The 15,755-nt window shown below is 56.9% G+C and overlaps 1 protein-coding gene across 1 annotated transcript in view; it reads left to right on the forward strand.

Annotated features, from left to right (window-relative positions):
- LOC102458237 (uncharacterized) overlaps positions 1-15,755 on the forward strand; it is a 62,974-nt gene that overhangs the window by 15,065 nt on the left and 32,154 nt on the right. The window lies entirely within an intron of this gene.

Consider the following 15,755-nt stretch of genomic DNA (forward strand, 5'->3'; position numbering starts at 1 on the left):
CATCCCTGTTTCAGGCCATGAGCACACACATAACTGGAGAGCAGAGGGTGGCTCATGTCTTACCAAGCCAGGCTGGCAGACGGGTGCAGAATGGCTTCACACTCTGACACCCCCTACCCCATGTGACAGTGGAATTGTTCATGTGGACAAGACCCAGCATAACTGTAGTTGTAAACGTTTCTCCCCTTCTTCTCAGCAAGTTTGCAGGTGACACTAAGCAAGGGGAGAGGTGGATACACTGGAGGGCAGGGATAGGGTCCAGTGACACAGATACATTGGAGGATTGGGTCAAAAGAAATCTGATGAGGTTCAACAAGGACAAGTGCAGAGTCCTGCCCTGGGGACGGAAGAATCCCAAACACTGTAACAGGCTGGGGACCGACTGGCTAAGTAGCAGTTCTGCAAATAAGGACCTGGGGGTTACAGTGGATGAGAAGCTGGATAGGAGTCAACAGTGTGCGCTTGTAGCCAAGAAGGCTAATGGCACTTTGGCTAGAGGGATAAGAGGGAAGGTTCTTTCATGGGTTGGTAACAGGTTAAAAGGCAGGAAACAAAGGGTAGGAATCAATGGTCAGTTTTCAGAGTGGAGAGAGGGAACTAGTGAACATAAGAACGGCCGTACTGGGTCAGACCAAAGGTCCATCTAGCCCAGTATCCTGTCTGCCGACAGTGGCCAGCACCAGGAGCCCCAGAGAGGGTGGACCGAAGACAATGACCAAGCAATTTGTCTCCTGCCATCCCTCTCCAGCCTCTGACAAACAGAGGCCAGGGACACCATTTTATCCCCTGGCTAATAGCCTGTTATGGACCTAACCTCCAGGAAATTATCTAGTGGGGTCCCCCAAGGGTCAGTCCTGGGACCGATCCTATTCAACTTATTCATAAATGATCTGGAGAAAGGGGTAAACAGGGAGGTGTCAAAGTTTGCAGACGATACCAACCTGCTCGAGATAGTTAAGACCAAAGCAGACTGGGAAGAGCTTCAAAAGCATCTCCCCAAACTAAGTGACTGGGCAACAAAATGGCAAATGAAATGTAACGTGGCTAAATGTAAAGCAATGTGCATTAGAAAACATCATCCTAACTACACGCATAGTAGTGTCCCTTGGCCTGCTCCCTCCCTGGCGCAGAGCGGTGCCCCCGGTGGCAGCGTCTCCATCCTAACCTCAGGGCTTTGTCTCCAAGGCTTGACCCAGCCTGGCCTGCAATAGGCTCCCCGCCGGGAGCTGTCCGTGGTGCTGCTGCTCCCTCAGCCAGCTCCAAGGTGACACTAACTGCTGTGCCGTCTGCAGCCCCTTTTATATGGCCTTCCTGGCTCCTGATTGGCTGCTGCCCCTGCAGCTGCTCTAGCCTGCTTGGAGGACCTCTCCGCTGCCTTTTCTCAGTGGCAGAACACAAGTCTCCAGCAGGGGGTCTCAGAGCCTGGTCCATCCCATCGCAGCTATTAGCCGGGCTGGGAGGGGCGGGTGTCCCTGGCCTCTCCTGGGCAGAAGCTGGCAATGGGCGACGGAGGGGGGGGGTCACTGGATAGTTCCCTGTTCTGTTCCCTCCCTCTGGGGCAGCTGGCCTTGGCCACGGTGGGCAGACAGGACACGGGACTGGAGGGGCCTTTGCTCTGACCCAGTGCGGCCGTTCATGTCCCTAGGAGCGTTGCCAGCAGACCCAGAGAAGTGATCGGCCCCCTTTAGTCAGCCCTGGGGAGGCCACATCTGGAGAATTGTGTCCAGTTCTGGGCCCCCCACTACAGAGAGGATGTGGAGCATTGGAGAGGGGCCAGCGGAGGGAAAGCAAAATGATTTGGGGGCTGGAGCACATGCCCTGTGAGGAGAGGCTGAGGGATTGGGGCTTGTTCAGGCTGCAGAGGAGCAGAGTGAGGGGGGATTTGAGAGCAGCCTCAACTCCCTGAAGGGGGTTCAGAGAGGCTGGAGAGAGGCTGTTCTCAGTGGGGGCAGGAGGCAGAACTAGGAGCAACGGGCTCAAGTTGCAGTGGGGTGGGGGTTAGGTTGGAGATTAGGACAAACTGTTTCCCTAGGCGGGTGGGGAAGCCCTGGGCTGGGTTCCCTAGGGAGGGGGTGGAATATCCATCCCTAGGGGTGTTTAAGTCCTGTCTGGACCAAGCCCGGGCTGGCTGATTGAGTCGGGGCTGGTCTTGCTTTGGGCGGGGGTGAGACTGGCTCCCGAGAGCTCTGCCAGCCCTGATATTCAATGATTCTTTATTGCCCCAAATTCCATTTCCTCCCGTGTCATTTCTGTCTCCAGTGAGATCCCTGTAGTGGGCGGGTCACAGGTGGGGGTAGAACAGTCGGGGCCTGTTTGCCACCAGATGGGCGGGGGCTGCATGCGAAGGAGGGAGCAGCCGTCGGGACAGGCTCAAATCTAAACTTCCCCGCACCGATCGGCTCCCCCTTCACACTCGCCGGGATCCAGAACTGAGCCAGTGCGGCCGTCGCCGACTGTTGTGTCCCAGACAGAGGGAGAAATGCCCCCGGCTGCAGGGAGGGGCCTGCACATGCTGGGCGAGGCAGGGCCCAGCCCCCAGCTGGGACGAGGTTTCACCCACCCGGTAACCGTCTCTCTGTCTTTGTTCTCAGTGACCAAGAACAACACCTTGAACGGGCTGCAGTGCCCAACCTGCTTTGCTCTGAACTTTGCTGCCTGCAACAGTGTAATCACCCCCTGCACAGGGCAGGAGACCTATTGCATAGATTTCACGGGCAACTGGTTCCAAGGTAAATTCTCCCAGCTGGTCACAGGGTGGGGGGTGCCCGGGAATGTCCCAATGTCCCGCCCAGGAGCTCCCCCGAGAGTTGTTGGGACCCGGAGTCTGTGCAGAGCCCTGGGCGGGTGGGGTGGCTAGGAGGGGTTTTGGCCGGAGGGAAGGCGAGAGGAATTGGGATATTTCCCTCCTAGCCAAACAGCCCGTCCCTCCCCAGTGATGCCGCCCTGCTCCGGGGGCGATGGCAGTGGGGTACTTGCCAGGGGAGGGTTGGGATCTCAGGGATGCAGAGCTGGGGAGAGAACCCAGGAGTTCTGGCTCTTCCCCTCCCCCCACTGCTCTAACCACTAGTCCTCTCCCCCTTGATGTCTAAGGTGGAGCTAAGCTGCTGTTGCTCCGAGAGGCAGCTCCTGCTCTCAGTGTGGCCCAGGGCTCCCAGCACTCTGGGGTGGTTATAAAATAACTGAACCGAGTGGGGGGCTGCCGGGGGTGGGGAGAGCCGGTGTGTTCCCCGGTGGCGCCGCGCTGGGGAAGGAGCCACCCCGGCCACAGCCCCATTCCCAACCCCAGCGCCAGGCTCCTGGGGGGCGGGGGAGAGGCAAGAGGGCGCCAGGCACCTGCCTGGATGTGGCCTGGTGCAGCCAGAGCAGGGAGACCCCAGGCAGAAGGGAAGGGGAGGCAGAGGGGGAACCGCCGGCTGGTGGGGACAGAGGGGAGGAGGTGGAGAAGGACCCAGAGCTCCCGACCGCTAAGAACAGGCTGAATTCCTTGAACAGGTGACTCACCAACACCATTTGAAGCACAGGGCTGCGCGTCGGCGTCTGCCCAGGAGATTAAGCCCAGGAGCAACCTGACTGTTGCAATCTACAAGTTTGTCTTTTATTGGGTGACCGCTGTTAAAGCACAACCCATACCCACCAACCCATCTACAGCCCCCACGACGCCTCCCCCGACTACCAACACCATTCCCCCCCCTGCAAACGCCACCAGTCCCGCTGCAAACGCCACCAGTCCTGCTGCGAACGCCACCCTTCCCCCTGCAAACGCCACCAGTCCTGCTGCAAACGCCACCAGTCCTGCTGCAAACGCCACCCTTCCCCCTGAAAACACCGCCAGTCCTGCTGCAAACACCACCCTTCCCCCTGCAAACGCCACCCTTCCCCCTGCAAACACCGCCAGTCCTGCTGCAAACACCACCCAAAAGACCACCCCCCCCCCACGTACAAGCACCACCAACGGAGGGAGCCCGGCTCTGGGGACAGTCCCCTTCGCCCTCTACCTGCCCGGCCTCATGGGGCTGCTGCTGGTGAAGCTGCTCTCCTGACCCCCCACCCTGCACGAGCCCCACAGCGCCTGGTGCCTGTAAATCAAGCCCAAAATCCCAGCTGCACCCCTCCCCCAACCCATCTGTGCCACTGGGGTGACACAAGGGGCCGTGGCATCCCCAACCCTGCCCCGCGTCCGGCGGGCGTCTGTCCCGGAACCTCCCTGCTGGCTGGGGGCTCTCTGGGCTGGAGCGAATCCTCGGAATAAATGGGAACCCTCCCGAAAAGCCCTGGCTGTGGTGTCGTGCTCAGGCTGCCCACGCAGGGCCCGGCCACAGGCGGCTGGCGTGTACCCGGCTCCCTGGGCGCACGGACACAGTCGGCGTTCGGAATCTGCACCCCTGCAACAGCACATGGGCGGCTCACTCCAGCCGGGAGATGCTGGGGGAGGCCGGACACACATCCCCGGGGCAAACTTAATTCACCCCCCCCCTTGCCTCTTCACATTGCAGTACAGCCCGTGCTGACGACTGTGGCAGGGACAGTCACAGGGATCCTCTGCCGACTGTCACCTGATGGGCTGAAATACCACCTGCCTGCCCTGAAGGGCACCCCACCCCCCGGTCCTGCTGGGCCAGACCCCTCAGCTCCTAAGACATCAGAATGGCCAGACTGGGTCAGACCAAAGGCCCAATCAGCCCCGGGTCCTGTCTGCCCACAGTGGCTAAGACCATGTGCCCCAGAAGTAAGGAACCCAACGGGGAATCCTCATGTGATCCCTCCCCCGTCACCCATCTCCGGAGAGACACCATTCCTACCCAGCCTGGCTAATAGTTATCGATGGACCTCACCGCCATGAATCTATCTTTTCTGAACTCTGTTAAAGTCCTGGCTTTCACCACATCCTCCGGCAAGGAGTTCCGCAGGTTAACTATAGGCTGCGTGAAGAAAAATATCCCAGTACCTTGTACATGTTGGCTCCCTCCACAGACACTGGGAACAGCTCAGCTCAGTCACAGGGACGTGCCACGGTGCCCAAGTGGGCAGACCCGATGGGACCTTAACCCCCAAATAAATCAGCTCAACTCTGCATAGAGTTTTATCCACCGCACGCTCATATGGGTCACCCTCTTTTGTGCATAACGAGAGATGCGGAGCGGCTCACCCCCCCACCCTGCGCCCAGACACCAAGTCCCGCACTGGGTTTTTAACAAACACAAGAGGGGTTGTTAAGTATAAAAGGCAGGAGCTGAGTGGTTGCAAGCAACAGCACACGAAGCAAAGCAAGTCACTAAGCAAAGTCAAACCAAACATCCCAACAAAGCCCCAATAACAGGAGCGCCCTGACCCTCCCGACAGGCCAAGTCAGGGTGCCGACAGGCAGCAGAGATACTGTAAATTACCCAGCGCGTACAAGGGATCGGGAGAGGAAGTTGTATCTTAGCGGGAGCGTCACTGTCTGGCCTTGGGGGGACCGGGACGTCCTGCTGTTCGCTGAGCTGGCCCGGTAGAGTCTGTGCCATACCGGCCCCGTGCTTCCTTCACAATCAAGCCGGGCGCTGCCTTTGTCCCTGAACGGATCTTGTGGCCATTGGGCAGTTTGCCGGCTGGCTGTGCAGGGCTGGGGTGTGACGACGCGTCGGGATTTTCCCATCTCCTGCACCCCGAAATGGCATGAACAGACTTCACCAGCCAGTAGAATGGAGGTGGTTTATTGCTCCTCCAGCACAGCGCAGCACAGATGTAATCTGGTTACAGGAACTGGGGCTAAGAGTCCCAGCCCCCCTCCCCAGTTCCTTCTTCCCTGCCTTCCAGCCAGGAACTAACTCCCCCTCTCCCAGCCCTGCCCACAGCCAGGGCAGCATCCACCTCTCTTTGTTCCTCTCCATGGGGGGCCGCAGGTCAGACAGGTTTTTGAGTCACCTTTGCATAGTGAGGTTTTCCCTGCTGGGTCTTGCTCCAGACAGCAGGGGTCACCACAGCCCAGCAAGTACCCCCACTACGTCACATGGGGCAACACACAGGCAGAGTGTGCGCCCCCCCCCCACCTCTGTCAACTTCTAACCACAATAGCTAGCGGGGCGTGGTGGCGGGATACATCGTGCACATCGATCCTCACCCCCCGGGTTTTATTCAGAGGCCGAGATGAAACAAGGGGGGCGGGGGCCTAAGAACCGTCTAGCAGGCGGGGTCAGTTTCAGTCCGTGGGCCCTAACCGAGAGCAGGTTTTGACCAATCCGGCAGGTTCCAGGGTGGGGCGACTATCGCAAGAGAGCTGGGTGACCCCCCCGAGGGAGGTTCAGCCCCCCCTTCGGGTGTGCGGGGGAGGGGGGGCGCCTTGCAGGGCCCCATGACAGTGACCGAACCCGTCCGACCAGTTAAGGGAAGGGACGGAACAAAGGAAGGGAGCGTTGGGGGAGGGGCAGTTTTGGGCTGGAACCATGAAGGGGACACACTAAGGAGGGGGCTGGAGTCTAGGGGTCCAGGCACCTCCATCTCCAGGGGGCTGAGGCGTCCTGGCCCTGACTCCTGTGGCCACGTCACGTCTGGGCTGGGCTGTGCCCTGGGGGAGCAATAAACCCCCCTGTTCTACTGGCTGGTGGAATCTGTTCTTGCTGCTGTGGGGGTGCAGGATCGGGGAACCCCGACTCGCGGTCACAATGGTGTCAGGAGTGGGATACACTGCATCCATGGATGGAGCTTCCAGCAGCAAGTGACTGGGCGCAGTAGAAGGAAGGGGCTTGCAAGAGCCAGACGTGCTGGAGACAGAGCAAAGCGATTCCTGGGAATCGGGGGACGCTGCAGCCCGGGGCGGCCAGATGCTCTGAGACGCTCGTGTCGGCCCAATGGAAAGACGTGGGGGACATGGACGGTTCCTCAGCTCCTTTGAGCGGGTCTGTGAACTGCACCATCCCCCAGCTGACCGGCTGCAACAGGCCACGCCTGTGCTGGATCAGGAGGCCGCAGGGTGCTCAGTCAGCTGGAGGCTCTGCCGCCGGGTGATTACGAACGGCTCAAAGAGGCCCTGCTGCTCAAGTTCAGGCTGACCCCCGAGATGTACAGGAGGAAGTTCCGGGGGCTGCAGAAGGAGCCAAGGGAGACCCATGTGGATCTGGCCTCCCGCCTGGCGCAATCCTGCCGCAAGTGGGTGTGCGGGTCGGAGCCCAGACCACAGAGGACCTGCGCAAGCCGATGATGCCGGAGCAGTTCTGTGAAGCCTGCCCGCCCAGCCTGAGGCTGTAGCTCAAGGACAGGCAGCCAGAGGACCCCCAGGAGGCCGGGAAGCTGGCGGACGAGTTCAGAGAGATGGTCCGGGGGTGAACGGGAGACCTGGAGTGAAAGGGAATCCCGGAGAGAAAGGGAATCGCGCAGAGACTGGTTCTGGGCCGAGCAACGGAGAAAATCACCCATGAAGTGAGCCCAAGAGACAAGGACCAACCGTCTGGGCCCCAGAGGCCCAGCCAGGGCCCGGGTGGAGCCGGCCTGAAGGGACCCGCAGGAACTAACCTGCCATCGCTGTTGGCAAAGAAGCCACAAGAGGGCTCAGTGCACCAGGAAACAGGACAGGTCCCAGGACCGGGACTTGCCAGGGTTAACTGGCTGGGGCTGGGGGAAGGGCAGGCTGCCCCAGAGGAGGGGCCAGCAGGCAAACCTCAGCTCAAAGCGGGGGGAAGGCGGCTCAGGCCGACCCCCCCCAGAGAACCGACGCTCCAGAGACAGGTCTCTCCGTGTACCGGGTGGGGGCAGGGCAGCCCCTGCGGAGCGAGAGCCTCGGGCCCCAGGAGGTGGGTGGCAGGGAGGTGGCGGGTTTCTGGGATATGGGGGCGGAGGTGACGCTGGCCCGGCCTGAGTTAGTGGCCCCAGACCACATGGTGCCCAACACCCAGCTGACCCCGAGGGGCATAGGCGGGACCCCGTTTAAGGTGCCCGTAGCCCGGGTGCATCTGAAATGGGGGCCAAGGAGGCCCCAAGGAAGTGGGGGGGGTCACCGGCACTTGCCCACGGAGGTGCTGATGGGGGGGGACCTAGAGGAGGGGCCAGATGGACCCCACAGAACCCTGGTCACCACCAGAGCCAGCGAGGGGCTGGCTACCCCGACCCAGGGGATGGCTCCCTGCAGGGAGCTCGGGGCTCTTTCCTAGCAGACACGGAGCCCAGCCAGGCTGCAACTCCAGACCCAGGCAGCGTGGAGGGAGGTACGGAGGGGGGGGGGGGGGGGCGACAGGTCCCTGTCCCTGCTCCAGCTGCTGAATTCCAGGCTGTGGTGCAGACGGATCCCTCCTTGCAGACCCTGAGGGACCGGGCCGGCCTGGGCGCAGCTCAACCCCTAGCGGGAGATTGCCAGGAGAGGTTGCTGTGGGAGAGGGGACTCCTGTACCGGGAATGGCTCCCCCAGGGAAGGTGGGGGGATGGGGGCTCCAGTGACAGCTGGCAGTTCCCCGAAAGTATTGCCGCAAACTATACCTGGCCCATGACTTCCCCTTCCCGGGACACCCGGGGATCCGGAGCACCCGGCTGAGGCTGCTCCAAAACTTCTACTGGCCGGGGATGTTTGCAGCCGTGCAGTGGTTCTGCTGGGCCTGCGAGTGGGGAAGGCCCAAGACAGGAGCAAAGCTGCTTTGAGGCCCCTACCGATTAGAGAGGAGCCTTTTCAGACGGTGGCGAAGGACATTGTGGGACCCTTCAGCAAAGCGACCCGGACGGGGAAGAAATACATCCTGGTGGTGGTGGACTTTGCCACCCGCTACCCCGAGGACGTAGCTCTGCCCTCTAGCCAGGCAGACACGCTGCTGACCACTTTCAGCAGGGTGCGGTTCCCCCAGGAGGTCCTTACGGACCAAGGATCCAACTTCATGTCGGCCCCGCTCCGGTGCTTGTGGGGAAGTGCGGGGTCCAGCACCCCTGGGCCCCGGTGTAGCACCCCCAGACCAACGGGCTGGTGGGGAGGTTCAATGGGACTCTGAAGCAGATGCTACGGACCTTTATGCACCAGCACCCGCAGGACTGGGACAAGTACCTACCCCACCTGCTGTTCGCGTACAGGGAGGTGCCCCAGGAGTCCACGGGGTTCTCCCCATTCGAGCTGATGTACGGGAGGTGGGTGAGGGGCCCCCTGGGCTTGCTGAGAGACGAGTGGGAGGGGAAGGTCTCCCCGGAGGGCGAGTCGGTGGTGGAATACGTCCTGGCTTTCCGGGAAAGACTTGCTGAGCTCATGGACCTGGCCGGAGAGAACCTGAGCAGGGCCCAGAGGAAGCAGAAGGTCTGGTACGACCGCAATGCACGGTCCCGCGCCTACGCTACTGGGGACCAAGTCATGGTCCTAATCCCCGTGCAGAAGAACGAGCTGCAAGCAGCCTGGGACGGCCCCTGCAAGGTCGTTAAGCAGCTGAGCGAGGTGACTGCGTGGTGGAGCTGACGGGCCGGACGCGCGGCCGGCGGTGAGTCACGTGAACATGATGAAGCCGGACTGGGGCCGGGAGCACTCGGTGCTGGCCTGTGCCGGCCCTGGGAGGAGCAGGGGGAGAGATGTGATGTAGTGTCGGTACGTAGGTATGGTTGGGCTGTGGATGACCCCTACTGGCCTTTGTCCCTGAACGGATCTTGTGGTCATTGGGCAGTTTGCTCAAGGGCAGCCATGCCGGCTGGCTGTGCAGGGCTGGGGCAACACACAGGCAGAGTGTGCGCCCCCCCACACACCCACACCTCTGTCAAAATCCAACCACAATAGCTTTAGGGGTGCACGGGGAGGGATAAATAGTGCAATCGAGTCTGTTCTTGCTGCTATGGGGTTCAGGATCGGAGGAACCCCGACTCGCCGTCACAGGGTGTCCCAGAAGGGAGGCAGGCCCAATGAGAACAGCGGGGTGTGTGTGTGTGTGTGTGTGTGTGTGTGTGTGTGTGTGTGTGTCCAGTCTGGAGCCCCCAATCTCTGAGCTTTGCCAGGGAGCTTTGTCCAGTTAAACAAAGCAGATCAACTGCGTGTTAAGCGGTGGTGCATCTTGTCAGCCTCAAGAAGGTATCCCTGCGGGTGTGGTCCATTGGGAGTGTCTGCGATTCCTCTGGGGATTAAAGTAGAGACATTAGCACTATTGAATGGGTCTTGTCCTGCCTCCCTTCCCGGGGGATGGCTTTCCGTTGATGGGCTAGACTGGTGGGGAAGGGGAATAACCATGTCCAGTGCTGTGTTGATGCGCCATTCCCAGATCTGAATGTAGATTGGGTTCTTAACAGAATATCAAAACCTGCCTCAGAAATTTTCATCCTACAGTCCCTCCTCTTACCCTCAGGGTTCATAAACCCGCCAGGTTAAATACAATAATTTAATGTTGTAGCTTACTCCGGAACTGTTGGTAGAGCACTGGTACCGGTAGGAATGTTGTCATCGAGACACCCACAGAATTTGGCAAAACGACACCCAATTCCATTCTCTCATTCCCCGAGATGGTGCTGCCCGAGATCAGAGCTTTAACCTCCACTGCCAGGGTTTGAGGACTTGGTATTAGCTTGGTTCACGGTTCCCCCATCTGAGTGTACCTCAGTCGGCCTGTCCGGCTTGCACCACCAACTCCTCAATTTCTGCAAGATCAATAGACCCTCCTCTTGGTACTAACTGCCATAGTGCCACTCCAGATCCCACGTTAGGCTACCTGTCACTGGCGGAACACGGTAGAGCCGCGTCCCGTCAACGGTCGGGTTGCTCATCGCGGGACCATCATGCACATGGATAGATGTGTTGAGGGGCAGTGCTGTGCTGTTTACACTGGCCCTCTTGCGCAAATGATTTGCACAAGAGGGCTTGTGCCCGAACGGGAGCAGCATAGTATTTCCGCAATAATACTGACAATCTTACATGAGAGCGTCAGTGTTCTTGTGGAAATTCAAGTGGCCAGTGTAGACAGCTGGCAAGTTTTTCCAGAAAAGCAGCTGATTTTGCGGAAAAACTTGCCAGTCTAGACACAGGCGTATTGTGCTGACTTCTTCATTAGCCTGCTGTTTCCCCAAAATTACCTACGCTTTTATTTTGTAAACCAGCTTCCGAGGGATTGGGTAAATTAGTTCCCTGCTCAATGCCTAAGGTAAAGGTGGCATGCCTTCATTTTCTCTTATACCACAAACCAGGTTTTTAGTCTGTGTGTTGTGAAGCTTCAAATTTATTTACAGGTAGCAACTGTATATACTGCGATAGTGATTTTCCTTAGCACAAGGTGTTTACCAATTACCATTCCAGCCCAAAAGGCTTTCTCTCTCTGATAGAGTATCTTGTGCAGCATTAGTACTACATTTATTTCCATATTTAGCAGTAACATTAGTCTTAGATTTCTTTCAAGTAGGGCCTTATGAATATTTTACTATATATTCCATATCTTTGATTTGGACAATTTACTATAGGACAGTGTGTTCTATCCTCTTGAAAAAGTGGAATAACAAGCCCTTTTTATCAGTTTAGTATTATTTATAGAAGATTCAGACTGTTCCTTAACAGCCAGGCATTCACACACACTTGCCTTCAGATTTAAAGTCAGGAGCAGCCCAAAGACTTAGCCTTGAAAGAGAGACAGTGCCATTTCAGAGTTCTGCTTTTAAAGCACACAGCAAGAATACACGCCTATGGTGGCTTCTCTTTGAAGTGTAGGAGGTGTTTTATGTAATAGAACAATTTTTCTTAGAACCACCTCAAGGGTTACATGCCCCAAGACAAGCATTTGTGTCTGGCACAACATGTCTTCTCAATTTGCAATTTCAGGTGAGAGGGCGCTAGCCAAGACAAATACAATCAATTCATTTGAAACCTACCCAAGAGATTTACAAAGCATTCTCTGGCATGCATTTGACTAAGTTTAATAGAATCCCTTCATTTCCATTTAGCAACTTTCCCCAAAGAAACAAGTTTTGTTTGTTTGTTTTTAATAGCAGCTTTTCTTTATCCCTTTAGGACAATTGCTCAATTCCTCCTACAAGTCCCAGAATCAACTCCTCACACCCTTAATCACTTGCTTTCTTCCTCAAAAGAAAACTTTTCTCCTTCCCAGTAATTTAACTTTCCAATGCCTGTATTACTGCTTTCCTTATTCTTCTATGATGCCCACACAGAGCCCAAACCTCTGACCACCCACCCTCTCTTTCACATGCTATTTCCTTTCTATTGTTTATATACCTGAGCCTGCTTTTCTGCTGAATGGCACCTTTTCAGGGATACAGGTTTTATCCATTATTAGTTTAGTAAAAAGGGTGGGGCTTTTAACTAGCCCCCACACCTTCTGGTTCCTTTCTCTGGGTAAATCCAAATGTTTATTTCTACAGTCAGCTAACAATTATTAAACTGCTTAGTACATGTTTTCCTTAATAGTCAAACCACAGTAGTATTTATTTTGATTGAAATTAAGGGTTTGTAAACCAATAAATATTTCATCAATGTGCTTAAAGGTCTGCATGGTATTGTCAGACCCTGGGCTATGTTTAAACTCTTGCAATATTTGTTTTAAAGATATAGTACACCTTTTCTTTTCTTTTCTTTTCTTTTCTTTTCTTTTCTTTTCACGAGGGGTTTTTCCTGAATCTTTGCACCCATGCGCTCAATTTGTTTTTTACTAGCAATTTTTAGTATTATATGCAGGGCTCGCTGACCTGCAGCGAGCCCGGTTTGCCAGCCACGTGGTTCAGCACGCTGCGCATATGCAGACCACGCTACGCATGCGCTGTTTGCGCTGCGGCACCGTGCCCGTGGCGAGTAGATTACCTTAATTGTTGAGCCCTGATTATATGTTATATGCTTTTAAGGCCCTTAAAGGATCTTGAAGGAAAGGAAGAATGGGGCACCAATTTTAGTTCCGTTTTGGCTTGCCCCTCATATGACTATGGTTGCAATGCAGTGAACCCCATTTTATCTTTAAACTTGCCAGGGCCACCGTTGTCTATTTCTGTCCTCACTCTTTGGGCATTGTAAAAGCGCTTGCAGTGTGTTGTTTAACAACATGAGACATTGCTTTACTGTTTTGCAGGTTTTTAACAGCCCTTTCCAATTTCTCATTTTCCTGAGAAAATCATACGTCCGGACAACCAGTGTTGCTTTCCCTGTTCTAATTTTTATTATTTATTATTATTACCTCATTTTTCAGCTTTAAGCAGCTATTTTCTGCTCCTTTCATTTGAGGATCCGCAGCATCACTATTACTGCTTTGTTCACTTTATTGCCTTCCTGATTATTTCACCATTTGACCACCTCTTCCTTTGCCGGCTGTGACATACTGGCTATGTCTAGACGGGCATGATTTTCCGCAAATGCTTTTAACAGAAAAGTTTTTCCGTTAAAAGCATTTGCGGAAAAGAGCGTCGAGATTGGCACGGACGCTTTTCCGCAAAAGCACTTTTTGCAGAAAAGCGTCCGTGCCAATCTAGACGCGGTTTTGCACAAGAAAGCCCCCATCGCCATTTTTGTGATCAGGGCTTTTTTGCGCAAAACAATCCCAGGTTGTCTACACTGGCCCTGTTGCGCAAAAGCATTTGCACAAGAGGGCTTTTGCCCGAACGGGAGCAGCCTAGTATTTGCGCAAGAACACTGACAATCTTACATGAGAGCGTCAGTGTTCTTGCAGAAATTCAAGTGGCCAGTGTAGACAGCTGGCAAGTTTTTCCACAAAAGCAGCTGCTTTTGCAGAAAAACTTGCCAGTCTAGACGCAGCCAGTACTGTGTTTTTAAAATGGCTGCCTGCCGGGGTTTGTGAACTTGTACTCAAAATATTCCAGTGGGTCGGCTTTCACCTTCCTCTTGGGTGTCAGGGTTCAATCACTCGACTGCTGGCCGTACAGTCAGTCTCCACTTAGGTCAGTCTTATGGGGATGCGCGTCCCCCCGGCTGTAAACAGCTTGCTGACTGAGGATGTGCGTCTCCCCCTTGGATCTTGTGTTCTCAAGTCCCACGGATGAGTTGTCAGCCCTTTTGGGGAATGTGTGTCTCCCCCTCTGTATACAGCTTGTACCACAGTCTTAATTCACACACAGACACTTGGCCGCCTTTGCACAGCCTGCCGCCTTGTGTAGCCAGACAACCCTCGGCTGAACGTACAGCTCAGTTGCTCCCTGGTGGATCGTCCAGTCCCTCCGTAACACACCCCTTAGCTTCAACAATACACAACCCTCTTGTACTTGTCCCCTCTTTATGAGTCCCCTTCAGGCCTGACTCTTGTGCTTGTGTGACGTAGTGGGGGTACTTGCTGGGCTGTGGTGACCCCTGCTGTCTGGAGCAAGACCGAGCAGGGAAAGCCTCACTAGGCAGAGGTAATGCCAAACTTGTTGAACCAGTGGCCAGACACCCCCCATGGAGAGGAACAAAGGAAGGTGGATGCTGCCCTGGCTGGGGGGCAGGGCTTGGAGAGAGTTAGGGAGTTCCTATCTGGAGAGCATGGAGGAGAGCCTAGGGGAAGGGGCTGGAGTTTAGGGGCCCAGTCTCCCCCATCTCAAGGGGGCCTGAGGCATCCTAGCCCAGTTCCTGTAACCAGATTACATCTGTGCTGCGCTGTGCTGGAGGAGCAATAAACCACCCTCAATTCCACTAGCTGGTGCAGTCTGTTTGTGCCATTTCGGGGTGCAGGAGACGGGGAACCCCCAACGCGCCGTCACAGCTTGATTCTCACACATCCAGGTTTCTCTCTGTCCCAAATTTGGAACAGAACCAGGATGTGTCTGCGGGGAAGAAAGATGTCCGCCCCCAGCCTAATGAGGTGGTAAAGTGAACACTCACCCCCCTTGGATGTCAGTCTCTGGCCCCATTCAGCTCACAAGCCCCGTCTCATGCCGCCAGGGCGGTGCCGAGGGGCTGGTGTGGAACCGAGTGTCTGCCCCGGTGCCTGCCCCCGGCCGGGCTGTCTCTTTGCACAGCGCGTTCTCTGAACACATCCGGACCCTACACGTGAGCTCTGGGTGGGTGTGGGGCTCAGGGGGCCTGGCCTCAGCTCGGCCCTGCCAGACGGGGGTGCTGCCCACGCGGGAGCCGCACGGAGCTCGTTTGGCGCCTGCGTGCGTGGGCAGCCACGTGTGTGCGGGAAAGGCCCGTGGTCCTCGGCCCCTGTGCGGCAAGGCCGGACCACGCACTGCCAAGGCCCGGGGAATCCCACCCACGTCTTGGCTTCTGCCACCTCAGGCTGTTTTCTCTACAGCAGCCCTGCCTCCTTCAGTGTCTCTCCTGCCTCTCCCAGAGAAGGGGGGGCACCCCAGGCCGTATTTCCCATCCCCCTCCATGCCTGCGCCCCACTGAACGCCCGTCGCCTCCTGGGCCTCTCTGTGGGGCGCCCAGCGCGGTATCCGAGGGCAACATGAAGAGTCCTGGCCTGGTCTTTGCTAAGGCCCCCTGGTTTCGCTAGGTCCCTCTGGGGCACAAGGGCCTGTCCACACGGCGGTTACGGTAGCAGCTTGGCCACGGCGCTGGAGCGGGGCCGGCAGAGCCCGTAGTGCAGACGCCGCCTGCCCCAGTGGAAGGGGGTTTCTCCCTCGAGGGGTCACCTCCCGAGCCAGGGGGGCCAAGCCGAGGGGAGCGCTCCCCTGGGCCAGCCACATCCACTCCGGGGGGGCAGGCCCAGGCGTGGCACCCGCCTGTGGATTCTTCCTCCCCCCGTTGGGCTCTGCGGTTCTATCGACGTGTCGCTATCGCGGCCCAGGCCCGTGGGACGCCTGAGGGGACACTGGCCCTTTCGGCGCAGGCCCCTCGGCGCGGCGGGGGCGGCGCGAAGGGGAGGAAATGACACTGCCCCAGCCCGGAGCGTCGCCGGGACCCGGCCTGC

This window comes from Pelodiscus sinensis, chromosome 24 (genome assembly GCF_049634645.1).
Source record: "Pelodiscus sinensis isolate JC-2024 chromosome 24, ASM4963464v1, whole genome shotgun sequence".
NCBI lineage: Eukaryota > Metazoa > Chordata > Testudines > Trionychidae > Pelodiscus > Pelodiscus sinensis.